The sequence below is a fragment of the Hylaeus anthracinus genome, unplaced genomic scaffold (assembly GCF_026225885.1).
Source record: "Hylaeus anthracinus isolate JK02 unplaced genomic scaffold, UHH_iyHylAnth1.0_haploid 11982, whole genome shotgun sequence".
NCBI lineage: Eukaryota > Metazoa > Arthropoda > Insecta > Hymenoptera > Colletidae > Hylaeus > Hylaeus anthracinus.
The window spans coordinates 6,396,461-6,410,371 of NW_026534330.1; the positions used below are offsets into that span (position 1 = coordinate 6,396,461).

The 13,911-nt window shown below is 39.7% G+C and overlaps 1 protein-coding gene across 1 annotated transcript in view; it reads right to left on the reverse strand.

Annotated features, from left to right (window-relative positions):
- Positions 1–13,911, reverse strand: part of LOC128886337 (inactive rhomboid protein 1) — a 227,271-nt gene that overhangs the window by 212,676 nt on the left and 684 nt on the right. Inside the window, exon 3 of the mRNA XM_054141083.1 lies at positions 10,453–13,807. The gene's annotated coding sequence lies outside the window, so the exon portion shown is untranslated. The remainder of the gene's footprint in view (positions 1–10,452; positions 13,808–13,911) is intronic.

Below are 13,911 nucleotides of genomic sequence, written 5' to 3' on the forward strand. Positions count from 1 at the left end.
CACAAGAAATTGTTCTGATTTTACAACCACATTTCTTTGGTGAAAGGGACACTATAGCTTGGACTTCCTAGGAATTATGTGTTAGAAAGTCGAAACAAGTACATTTTATTTTTCATGAATTCTTTTCTTTTTTTATTCAGGCCTCTATGAATCTCTCTAATAATGAGAATTATGCCTGTTCCTATCTAAAATATGTATAATTAAACAATAAAAGAGTTAAACCCTCAGAGACTGCGTTTGCGAAAGGATGAACGTCTCTACTATAAGTAGAAACGGTCAGTAGAGGTCAGACGCTGTAGTAACATCATACATAAAATTCCCACAATCGATTTCCTCAGAAACGAAGATGCGTATTGTTAAAATTAAGATTTTAATGAAAATTTGTCATGTATTTTCCCGCTGGAAATCACTCTGTTCGCGATTATACCTTCAGCCCTAGCCCAGCCTGTAATATAATCGCGTTTGTCTAGTGGTTCAAGTTGGGAACTTGATTTAAAGGGAGAGGCGAAGTGCTTACAAGGAAAATGAAGAGAAACAGAAGGCTTTCTTTGCAGGATGGAAAACGAGAACTCCATTTACTACGAATCTAATTCACGACGCTCGATAATAGTACCACTTTGGTCTATATTGAAACTAAACTTAATAAACGTGGCGCGCAGAAATACAGAGATAAAAAAATGTAAGTACAAAGCAATATTTTCTGGAATTATTTCTTTAACGAAATATACGTTAATTAAAAAACATGAATATATTCAAAATAGATATTTGTTATACAAGCAAAATGATTAATGTTCATTGGTGTGCACAGTCATTGATAAAATTATTGAAATCGCTGAAAAAAAACAATATATTTTTCTATTTTAAAGAAACAATGCCACAAATGAAATGTGTTGTTTTTACTTTTTAAAGTAGTTATATATTGATAGTGAATCACAGAGCCTGTTTTTTTACTCGATGCCTTTGACAATTGTATAAACTAATGCACATTAGAAGTCGCCTCACGCGAACGTTGTAAACAAAGTAGCTGTAAATGTGTTCAAGGAGAAACGAAATTGCTGTCTGAGCTCGCGAGGTCTGGCCAGTTGTTCAGATTTACAAGCTCAATTAAAAGAAAGGACCCCCGCTCCGTGGAAAATGAAAGAACGCGAAGCACTTGCGTTTGCGAGAGCCCAAGAAGAGACGGAAGGAAATGAAAAACGGCGACCAAGAGGGAGAAGGAGTGGGCATTCAATTTGCTGCAATCGCAATTCGTGCTTACGCGCGAGTGTGCAAAAGCGAAGGACGTGAAAAGCACTAGTGAACTATTTGTTAATTAAATTCGCAAGGAACACGCGAAAACGGAGCTCCGCTATTTTTTCTTGTGATTAAACAGTATTTCGCGTTTCAAGTTAACACGAAAGTAAATTGAAACTTAATTGCAATCTAACGTTTTACAAACAAGGCGACTTCGTGTTTGATGTAGTCGCCGTTTCTTCTGTGTACAAAGAGAAAATATTATAGGTAGGTTATTGCAAATGAAATAATTTGTTCCTACGGAAATTAAATCGTATTAATTTAGTTAACGTGTTAAATGTAGAATGAAAACTCTGTAAAAAGTAAAGATTCTTAATTCCAGAATTTAATGTCAAAGATGGAGGACTTTACTGGTTCTTGAGTCCTAAGAATTCCTGCAAGCGAGTTTCAACCCTTCCTTGAAAACCCCAACCTTGTTTTCTCAAACACCCTCGACCAGAAAGCGCCACTTGAAGACTAAAAGCCTTGATACCCCATAAACCTCAATTTGAAGAGGCTCAAATTGCAGTTATTAAATTACAAATGGAGAAACCTCTGTAAATTGAATTAAAAAAATTAGATACATCAGGTCGAGTAAATATAATCTTTCAGAATTATATAAGCATTATTTTACACATGGAGAATCCAAACTGACTGAAAATTAAAGGTTCTGAATTTTATGATTTAATATCAAAGATGGTAGTTCCTGGGGCCCTCGAGCCACTCGACAAAGATTCCTGCGAGCACGTTTCGACCCTTCTTTCATTACCCCTAGCCCAGTTATTTCGAACGTCCTCGTACAGGGAGCATTACTTGAGAACCCAACATTTTGAAACTCGATAAACCCAACCATCGAAAATTCAAGATACAAAAATTACAAACGTATGACAAATATATAAAATCTTGCAGGACAAGTTATCTTCGACAAAGATAAAACTAAAAAGAACAGGTGTCATCTTTTGTTCCTTAAATAGATATACATATACTTTTTTTTTCATATTTTTGAAGTATTTAAAATTTCATGGAGTGTAAATCACTCAAAAGTACATTATTTTAGAATCAGATAATTAATATAGAACCATATGGTACCACTTGACGAAAGTGGCTTGTTAAATAATTCAATAAAAAAATACTTCCCTCGACAGTAACGAACCTATACTCGATAAATAATTAACAAGGCCTAACACACCCATCACAATTCAGACTCAACAACAGCAATTCCTCGAAATCGCCAAATGGAAATCGAACCCCGAAGCTTAAAAGTCTTCAAAGATTTAATATCGAAGATAAGGGATCTCGAGTGACTCTGGCGACGATCGTGTCTCGACCGTTCCCTTTCGGCACCCCTCGGTGCCAGCTCCCCCGAGCGTTCACGGGCCAGGAAGCGTCATTTTATTCCGCAGGAGTCTCGGTGTCGTTGATAACCGACGAAGACGAAAAGAAGGTCGCAAGCCCGGATGATGCCGAGCTCCCCTCTCGACGGGCACTCCACCGCGGTATATAATGCTTTACAGCACGTAGCTGGAAGCACGAAAGCGCTAACCTACATACCCATCCGCATGGCAAATCATATTCAGTTGGCAAAATGAAAACGGTCCGTGATACAGCCGCCGTTCGCCTACATTTCCACGTACACCTATCCGGATGAATGCACGCGCTAACTGTGTCCGTGCTCTCGCCACTGGTATTGATAAAATGACGGCTAGAGTGCGGCTTCCGTCGGATAGAGGTCTACGAGGATCACGAGGAAAGAATAATCGCTTCACGGTCCGCGGTTACGTTAGAGGAAATTCGTGGGGGTTTGTTCTCGGCGTGGCACTTCTCTCCCGCGCTATCTCTCTTCGCCGTGTCCTTTTCTTGATAAATCGTGGCTGGCCACGATATTCTTGATGGCTGGCGAACCTTGGGAGAGTGGTTCGTTGCAGTTGATCGGCGACCGGTATCGATGACAAATGTGTAACAGAGAGACAAATTGCTTTGTTCCTAGAACGCGAGATTGCCCAGAGGTAGTGGGAGAGTCGGAAAACTTGGTTTTGGAATGTGTGATCGAGATTCGACGCGAGTCTTCCTGTTCTCCGATGGGTGGCTTTGGAAATGGTTGACGGTGGCTTGGAGAGAATTGGAAACTCTAGGTGTAGGTCAGATAAATGGTTATAGTGGTATGTAGGTGTTTGGCGAAGGTAGTTCCTTATTCGAAGTTTATTGGAGTTTACGGTTTCTTATTCCTCAATTTTGTATGAATTTTGTGCTGTAATTGATTTGTTGCATCTGCTTTAGAAAATTATATTTTCTTCGTCTCATCATCTAGGTTTCACATTATGTAATTCATGATACATTTTGTTGTCATCTGTTTCCTCGTGTTTATAAATTTTTCCTCAACTTGTTAAAAATGATATAAAATATTATTTTAGAATGCTGAAATCGCATCTTAAAGCAGTCTGTTTATATACCCTGCCAGAAGTATAATTACTATGTTAAATATCCTCTCATGAGCAAATTATTATTCAAATAAAATGACTCTTTTTGCTACGTTATTTTACTAAATTACAGAGTATTTCTCAAAAGAGTTCTAACTTGCGAAAATTTGTTCCATAAAAGTACCAGAATAAATATTTCTTTGAACAAAATTCATAAAACTTAACAAAACGTAAAAGTTAAAAGTCTCTTTTGGTTGTTGATTTGGGGTCTTTCTAAGCCGCAACTGAACCAGATACAAGAAAACGTAGGCCACGAAGTCGAGGGGCATTCCTCTTAGCTGAAGGTTGCTTCCTGGGACAGCTCTCTTCAACCCCATCAGTACCATACATTTCCTAAGACGTAACCGCGAAATTGACCAATTCTAGCTCAACTTAGTCGACTCGTCAGCATAAGAGTTTTGTCACCCCAAGTTAGACGTGCGCGGAAACTTGCAGATTCGCTAATCAAAAACTGGGAATTCTGATATCTTGGAACGTCATTCAAACTTCGCTGACTCCTTGCTTAATTTCCTCCAAGAGTTGCGTGTTCGGTCACTAAGTTAAATACGGAGTAGAGCAAAATTGGAGATTTCTTGCTATCGTACTTGGATAATGGTAATACTTGAATGTGAATATTTGTATATCTATCTGCATATACATTTGTCTGTTATCTTCTACTTCCTTGGATCTTTTCTAAATAGTTTTGTTAACCCTTATGCCATTTATAACATTCTGATGATTTCCATAAAAAGCAATAATTTTCCTTCTTACGGAAACAATAATTCATAGATTAAATAACGGTGAATGTGCAATAGATAAAAATGAAAAGTTGTATATACTAAGACTAGGCTTTATACTTTTTAAATGAAAGCTTTTCAACGACTTGGTTTCTATGTACATAGGGTGATAAACAGGCCATTATCAATTCTGAATTTTGTTTCTCACAGGAGTCAATTTGAAGGAAGAAGCACGAGGACAAATCTTGAATGAAACTAATATCCACGCCGCCTTAAAATTCTCTTTGGCAGTGCAAGTAACGCGACAGTTTGAGCAAGAAACGGGAACTCGGATCTCTTGAAACGAAAAGGGAACAGGAAACGAGGCAAACAGAAATAGAACTATGAAAGTGTGACTGAAACAGAGAAAAGAAAGAAAAACAAACGAAAGCCGGGAGGAAACAGGCAAGGATTGCAATAAAAGTACATTTTTACTCTGCATTAATTAAAAACAGTTATCAATACCTTTTTGGCGATTAAATGTACTCCCTATCGTTAATTAAAACCGTAATGTGAATTATACTCTACAAATAAATATATTTTATGAATACGAAATATTCATCTACGTTGCAAGGTGTGCGGTAATATATTCAGTAATTCGCTATTCATGCATTATTGAAATCCCCAATGAATTTCCAGTATTGCAAAAATATAATAGCAGCCAGTTAATTCCGTACATTTTCCGATACGAAATAAATATTGAATACCTTTGAAGCGTTTTCTAAATTTTCCTACTGTTTCCAATGTGATCGATCGTAATAAATGGGAATATTTGCTCTGGAGTGCAGTGAATTCAGTATTACAAAATTAAAATTATAATGACAAACATTTGAAGGAACGAATGCAGAAAATGTATTATCAAATTTACTTAAAACATTACAAAATATTGGAATAGGAGGAAAACAGTTAGATATAAAGTAATATAAATATAAAAAAAAACTGACAGATGCAAGCAAAACCGAGATTTTTATAAAAAGAATTATTTTAATCAGATATTCACAAGTCACGTAAAAAAAAAAACAAATGCAAACGTTGCATTTGCATTTCGTAGTAACAATTGTACAAAGAAAAAATCTTCCCGTGTCAATTTTGCGCATCTTTTGATCCGAAAAAAAAATGCTGGAATGCAATCTAGTTTCTGCTACATTCTATATCCCGTGACCTTTCAGTATGCAACTAAATACGAATACACAAAGGAAGTTTGAAGCATTGAAATTTCCCAGAACCGGTGACAAAATCACAGAGAACGCAACAAGGAAACGGCCCACCCAGAATCGTAATCACTTTCAAAACGTGACACGTGCAACGAATGTCAACGGTATTGCTGATAGAAAATTTATCGACATCAGTACCGGTTCTGAATACACACGGTCCTTGGTCAACAACAATCGAATTGAGAATCCGCCGACAATGACGGACGGGTGGCCCAATAAATCATGAAGTAATTAGTACCGAAATAGGTCGACCAATCGGGTTAAAGGATTTTTCCGGCAGTAGACGGTGCACAAAGAAAGTCAGACATAATTAAGTACTGCATGTCGACAAAGATTATTCATTGAAAAGCTTCATAACAAAGTTCGGCAAGGGTAGCAATACGAACACGTCAAATAAATATAAATGGAGCTTTCGCTAATTTGGGACTCAATTAAATACGAATTATTTCTAATATATAATTATGAAAAAAGTCAGACACTTTCAGAGAGAAGTAACACAAGTTAACGAAACATATTTCCACTAAATTTGAATAATTGTCGGCAGCAAATTTCATCGTGAAATGTTCCTTACATTTATCACCTTGTGCAAAGTCCAGCAAGCTTCCTTTGTATTTCACTTTAAAGCTTCCGCCTCAAAAACGTATGAAACTTTATTCTAAAGTTCTTACGAGGCTCCCTAGACTTAATACTTCCTGAATAACAATCTTAAAACAGTCTTAAATGAGTTTCGCCAAGAAATTTACTTAATTAAAGGACTCCCTTTCAACATAATTATCATAACTTTCTGCGTACCTTCGTTTACTAATTATACTGTGAATTTAATGATCCGGAAGTCCGTATGTTTTCAATGGTATCAACTTACGTAACAAAGCAATTCTTAAATCTACCTAATTAACCATTGAAACGGAAGACGGGGTGCCTCTCTCTCTTTGAGTTTTCGCATTCATTACCGGAAATATTTTCTGTACTTAGTGCATTACAAATGGAGTTAATGTGCACATTTTTCTTAGCTATATAATTGATAAATTCGGTAATATGGAAATTGTATCAGTCTAGAGACGTGCAATAACTGGAATAAATTTTGGAGATTAGAATTGCAGTTCAACAAATGTTTGCAAGCTCTTGAAGTGTCTTATTTACTTAGGGACAAAGTGAACATGATATACTAATATTAAACAAAGATATTATTCCAAGCTCATGGTTCATTTTTATTCCTGTAAGTTTTCAAGAACCTGTTTTTATCTCTTTTGAAAGTGTCTTCTTTAAAGAGTCTTCCTCGGAAAATAAGAGATAAATTATTCCAGAATATGATGAGGAAGACACTTGAGGAAGGAATACTACGCAATTTTACAAAAATATCATAAAAACGAAAATAGTAAAAGCTACTGATAATACTCGATAATCGTACAAACGATAATTCAGAATGAACCACATGCGTGGAACAACGCTTCTTTTTAATATTTTGCAATATAATTATAGATAAATATCGGAAAAATAAACAACTTAATAGCGGCGCACCACAATATGTATCGCATGCTCAATCATTAAAGCGATATTATTTCAATATTAATATTGAATACGGTGTGAATACTTCCGTGTTAAATATTCGATTAATATAACAAATGCATACGTTTTATTTCTGAAAACTGGGTAACAGAACATCGGAAATTGATCGACGGTCACAAGTTACTTTTAACGAGTTCGAGGAATCAGCAAGTGGCGTCTATTGTTGAACTAATCGATTTAAAGGTGACAGAACGAGCCTCTAAGACGAGCGGTTATCTGGCACAAATGAATACTGATAAAAACACTCGCAAAGCTGATGAAACCAGGGTGCTCGCGCAGAAACAAAAGAATTATTCATAAGTTTCATACAAACGCTATCATAGGTATAATGCGTCGTGTAATTATGGAAAGAGAACACTTATTGTTAGAACAGGCATTGCAGTAAGGGTACAAGATAAATATTTATGTATAGTTCCTCATATTGTGGATAGGTAAAAGCAAATCACTTGTATTATAAAAGTAGGAATCAGATACAGAACGTCCACAGAGCTTATTTTTCGATGGAACTAAGAAATTAAGTATGTAAATCGTTTGCTATGTTTGTAATATATCAATGGCTAGCAGAATTAAAATCATTTGTCTATTTAAATGTTTTGAACCCAACATTTTTGGTCTGATGAAATAATAATAAATAAAAATAACACATCAATTCATTAATATTACCCAAACATAAATAGATGATGATCCTTCATAGGAAACAATCTGACCAAAACAAAGCACTACGACTTGGGAGCATATAGACGACTTGTAAAGGTTGAGTAATAGAAATTCCTTTTGCAAGATGGAAGGGCAATCTTCGTTTATTTATCTGTCCACAAACTACCCTTTCAGTATCTTCGTTATCGTTTTCTCGTCACAGAATCCTAAGCGACGTTGACTTTCAATTTACATTTCCAATAATTTAGTTCCGCGCGCGGTTATGCAGGTACCTTTGCCCGCAACGTATGCCACGTACACGAGTTGAACATGTGTTACGCGAACCAGTACTGTATAAAGGCTTGTACGAGGACGGATTCGAGAGACGAAGGCGCGGGAGCAACTGGAAACCCGCCAGCGTCCCGTGTTCGATGATTTCGCATTAAACTTTCAATGTACGACCTCGCGGAGGGATGTCGCGAAAACGACAAACGAAGCCTCTCCAAAGTGGCGATAGAGGGACCATTTTATTAAAGAGTTTTTTCCGCGAGTGTTCGCGCGTTATGAGGAACGCTATCCGCGGAAGTCGTTCCGCGAAGGGCGTTCGTGGAACAACCAACTGCTTCAACTTTTGCGAAGAGGAAGCAACGTGTGTAGGGAAAGCATCGATTCTCGATCCAGTTCTCGATCGACACTTCTTTCTTATGACATCGAAATTAAAGAACAAGGATGATGATAAGGTTAACATTTCTCACTGAGGCGTACAAATAGTTAATAATGGGTATAATATTTGATGGAGTAAGAGAAATGTGTTGATAAACAGTAGAATTCGATAATTTATTAATTGCAGAGTTTTGAGGGAAATTCCTGCTATTTTTTGATAAAAATGGAAATAAAGTAATTCAAACATCTGCTATGGTAAAATTAAACTTATCAGTAAAATTGCATATTACTTTTCGCAAAATAAAGTTTATAAATGAATCATAATATAGCAGAACATAGCATCCCTTAATAATTTTTAACTACCTGGTGAGAACCAAAAATAAAATGATCGTACAAACTTTAAGTAATATAATAGTTTATTAAAAATACCCGTGGCGACATTTGCATTATTTTGTACAATCTCTGTATAATTTGTTTCTGTATCTTCCACGCGAGTGAGTTATGACTCTCGTTATTACTCTGATTATAAACCTACATGCATCGTCCAAATAAATCTTTTCTCCAATGACCTTCGTGAACAGCTACCACTAGCTACATTGACCGCGACTACATCAGATAAAAGGATTTCATACGTGTGTCCGTCTAATTTTCCAAGGACACTCGTACGTTGCCAAGTGCACAACGAGTCGGCGCCATGCAGGCAAGAATCGTGTTGCCTGAATGGCGCCGACTCGATGCTTCGTCTCTGATAATATCATGAAACAACGTCTCCAAAATGACATTTTTTATTTCTTTCTAGCCAGTTATAATTTTTGCGAACAAAACCATAAAATGAATTGGGTTTGTCAGTCGAAGCGATCGTTGTAATCTATTACTTCTGGACAGAGAGTTAAAAGACAAGATTTCATCTCGATCCAACCTACTACAACAAATTCCGATACTGTATACGATTCTTCACGAAAAAATAAGTCGAAAACTTTCTCAACGACCTTCTGTTACAAAAACCTTTGATAGCGTTATGGTTACCGTTAATAATAAATTAATAAGAGCCACATATTTAGTAGATTTTTTCAATTTTTTGTTTGTCATACATCAGGTGAAATTACCCAAAAACTCTATGTTTGTTCCCCATTGTTTTGTATCCTCTTGGAAAGGACAAATGGAGACCTAGATAATTTATACCAAAGGTCGAAAGGTTATCGTGTTCAAACTTTGCAGAATCGAGAAAAAACCACGACTAGAACAACTTAGGTGATAAAATTAATTCTAGAACGTGACTCTCTCATCTGTATTTACGAAACCACCCTAATTAGTTAATGTTTAGAGCGAAATCTGTTTGACCGAGTCTAACAAACTGGTTGGACACATATGAGAAGAATTATTGTTTTTATTTTTACGTAAATACTGCCAAATTTTCTGAGTATTGGATATCCATTCCAAATAACCCTTTGTCTCAATTAAAGCTTGTATCATTCATGAACCTGATTATGACACAGTATGAAAAATCATTTTTGTTAGAAATTATTATAAATTTTGCCCTGAAGTATAGAAATGGACACTCTCAAAGTTTATTCTCTTAAGTTCATATCTTGCTAATGCTTTCCTTCTGATTAAATTATTATACCATATTACTAGCCTAGCCAATGATTTCTGTATTCCACAAAATATTGCCTATGTTGTTTCTAAACATAACAATTCTTTCAGTACCTGTTACATTTTTGAAAATAGTTGCAGTCGTGGACACATTAAAAAAATGAAAATTACTATACTTGTCTTGTTAACCTACTATACTTGTTTGTCAATATTAGACGTTTGGCAGAAGCTATAATGGAGACTCAAACCAAAAACAATCTAAAACAGGGCACTCACATTTGGACGTGGCCAGAGCAAGTTGCGCAGCACGCGTAATCCTCGTCAAACCGTCGACGAAAACGGCACACACTCGGAGCACTGATCGAGCACACCGAACCAGTTCACTTGAACGACAAATCGCACGAAACATCTAGGACTAATCTAGAGGATCCCATCCCGTGGGAAAAGGGAGATAGGCGACGATATTCGGGAAAAAAGTCACTTAGTCTCCATCGCGGCCTGTCCGCGCGAATGCCTCGATCGTTCACCCGCGATCCCTCGACAATCACTCACTCGGAAATAGAGTTCACCGAGTTCACTGGACTGCCCATCCAACGCGTTCACAGATCGTCCACCTCAAACCGTCGCAACCATCCAAAGTATTCACTGGTGGTCCACGTCGACGTTCCAAACCGTTATTTTGTTCAGAAACTCACAGTGAACACAGTATACAGTTGAACCTACCCATCCGAACTGTTCAATGGTGGTCCACATCGACGTTACAAGTCGTCATTCCGTTTAGGGGGTTCACGCTCCCATAACCGACGATATAACCGACCATTCACCGACGATACACTCGAACATCCCAACTACTCTTTCCGGTCCAAACACTCAAACTACCAGTGTATCACAGTGCACAGTCACGCATACCCATCCATCGCGTTCACTAATGGTCCACCCGAATATCCCAACTCGTGATTCCATTCAGAGACTCACACTGCTAACAATACACAGTCCTGCCTGCCCATGAACCATGTGATGTGACGCGATGATCTAACCGTGCACTCCAATTTGCACCAACGCGACTCGATGACTCATGACAGTCTTAGTAGTTTCCCGCGTCTCGTCGTGCTCGAGGGCATCGTTTCCTGGGGCTGCACCGTCGGCGGCCCGATCCTGGATCGCGCCGCTCATCTCATGCACGCGCGAGCCTCGCGAAGAAATCGAGACGGAAGGCCCTCCCCCGCGAGGTGGCCACGGGGTTAACGGCACTCGAGGTGTTAACCCCGACTCAACTCGTTATTGCGATCAGCTGGACCCACGATATATCCCCAATTATGCTGCGAGTGCCCCAAACACCAGAAAATATATTTTGTTTCTCGCCTAGCAGGGACGACGTTCGCTGTAACCCACTTTCCAGAGACGTTTGTTATCATTAGATCCGTGAATCGTAGGTTTCTCATGCGTGCGGATCTGGATCATCGAGTGGCTGAGAATTTCTGGGGTCAATTTTCACAGCTGATACGAGGAAAACAGCCATCACCTTGGTCCGTTTAAACGTCAGATTTAGGGGTGGCGGCCTAACCTACTCGCGGGTCTAGCTGTTCACAGTAGTCTCTCTTTCAGGTCGATCGTGATCTCCCGCGGAGGAATCGCGACGGTAAGTTCTCCGCCGCGAGGTGGTCACGCAAAGGGGGTTAACGGCACTCGAGGTGTTAACCCCCCGACACCTCAGGTTTCACGTTACCGACGATCAGCTGGACGATTGTCCCTCGGGTAGGCTGTAAAGGTTTTAAACACGGTCACGGGAATCGAATCTTGCTTCTCGACCAGCAGGGACGACACTCACGGTAACCCACTTTCCAGTCACTTCGTTTATTCCCTGTTAGACACGATTCTTAGATCCTCGATGGGGTTCGTGTCGTTTTCTCGATGCGTGTAGACCCCGTGGGTTAGTGGGTGAGTATCTCTGGGTCAATTTCCAACGGTGCCGCTCACGACCAGCTGACAGCTTCGGGGTTGCGACGAGGAAAACAGCCCTCGCCTTGCTCCATTTAAACGAGGGTTTTAGGGGACCATTTTTAACTAGTCACCGTTTCCAGGCACTGTCCACTGTGGTATTTTAAATCGGCCGTGAACGCAACGCGCATTGCGAACGATACTCCGCGAGGCCAGGGGCGAAAATAACGAACGTGCTGAGAGAACGGTGCACGCATCGAGTAACCTCGCGCAGCCAAAATGGTGGACGACACTCCCGTGTTCCGCCTCGACTCGATCGTCCCAACACCACCGTTCCACCTTTCCACGGGGCTTGTAAACGATGTTCGCAACGCGACACCGCGACACACGACTTTTCCCACGGTTCCGCGACGAAATTACACCGTCCGTACGAATGGACGGTTCGATAGAGTCGAAGGGAGCGCGCTGGAACCGCCTTCTAGTGCACAACACAACACACCACCTTCCGTACGTGTAAAGTGGACCACCCGCCTGGCGCATCCGTTTCTAACATCCGTTTCCGGGGTCGCGCGTCCGTTCAAGGGTGATCGTTAACGGTCGAGGGATCGGTAAGCAGGCAACGAAAACGTTCACGAGCCGGTCACCTGATCGTGGCGTGGAAAAAAGATCCAACGAAAGACGACAACGTCGACAGGCACCTCGCCGTGGGCATTCCAGCGCAGGCAGGGTGAATCGAGACGAACGCCACGCCATCTGGCGACTATATCGTTGACCCGACCACTGGCATGGCCGCGCGACCAACCCTCGCGTCAATAACAATCGAATCGAGCACAAAACGTGCCGCGTTACACCGTTCGCCGACGCGTACAAATACGCCAATGTCATCCTCCGACACCGTCCTCGGTCATGCCTGAAAATTAAGACGGGTCACGGGTTTCGAGACGTTGCTTTTCGTTAGTTTAACACGCACCTCCGTGTTCGCGACTCTTTTCGTATTTCGATCAACCGCGCACCGGAGCTTCTGGGGCGGCTGCGCGATTCGAACTGAGCGCAGCTTCGCATGGGAACCGTGGACCCGACGACGGAAACGCTCGAATCAACCCGAACCTCGTTACGGTCACACCGAGAATGGTGGCATCTGACGATCCTCGGGGGAAGCGCGACGCGACGGTCTTCGCGAATTTAAGGGGAGAATGGTATGTTATGGTCAGACAGCGCGCTACTGTTCTATAACGTAGTCTCCATGTAACGTGACACGAACTATTCTGTTTTGTACTAGTTCTGTGTTTTTTAAATTATGAGTACATAACATCGAATAGTGTACTACTTATGAACAAACTTATTATTAGACTACGGTTGTTTTTCCAAATTCATATCTTTATAGATACGAAAACAGAATTTAAGCTTAAACAAAGTTTGTACTATCTTCTAAACGGTGTAACATGTATATTACTGATGATACTTTACATACTTTTGCATTTATGGACACTTTCATAGATTTCTAAAATTCTGTTTATTATGTATCATTGTAATTGACTGAATTTTGGTTGCTGCTTTTAATTTTCGTTTTATTGATCATTCACGCCGTGGTGTCGACAGCATCGTAATAATGAAAATTCTTATCTCGGATTACATCTTCTTCTTCTTCTTCTTCTTCTCCTTTGTCAGAGATTTGTTCCTCCACTTCAAGTACCTGAAATATTATGTTTTAACGACCCTTATTTCGCCTAAATGTCTGAAACTGTGCCCTTGTACATGTTTACATGATATTTTGATATAACAAAATTACTGATAATA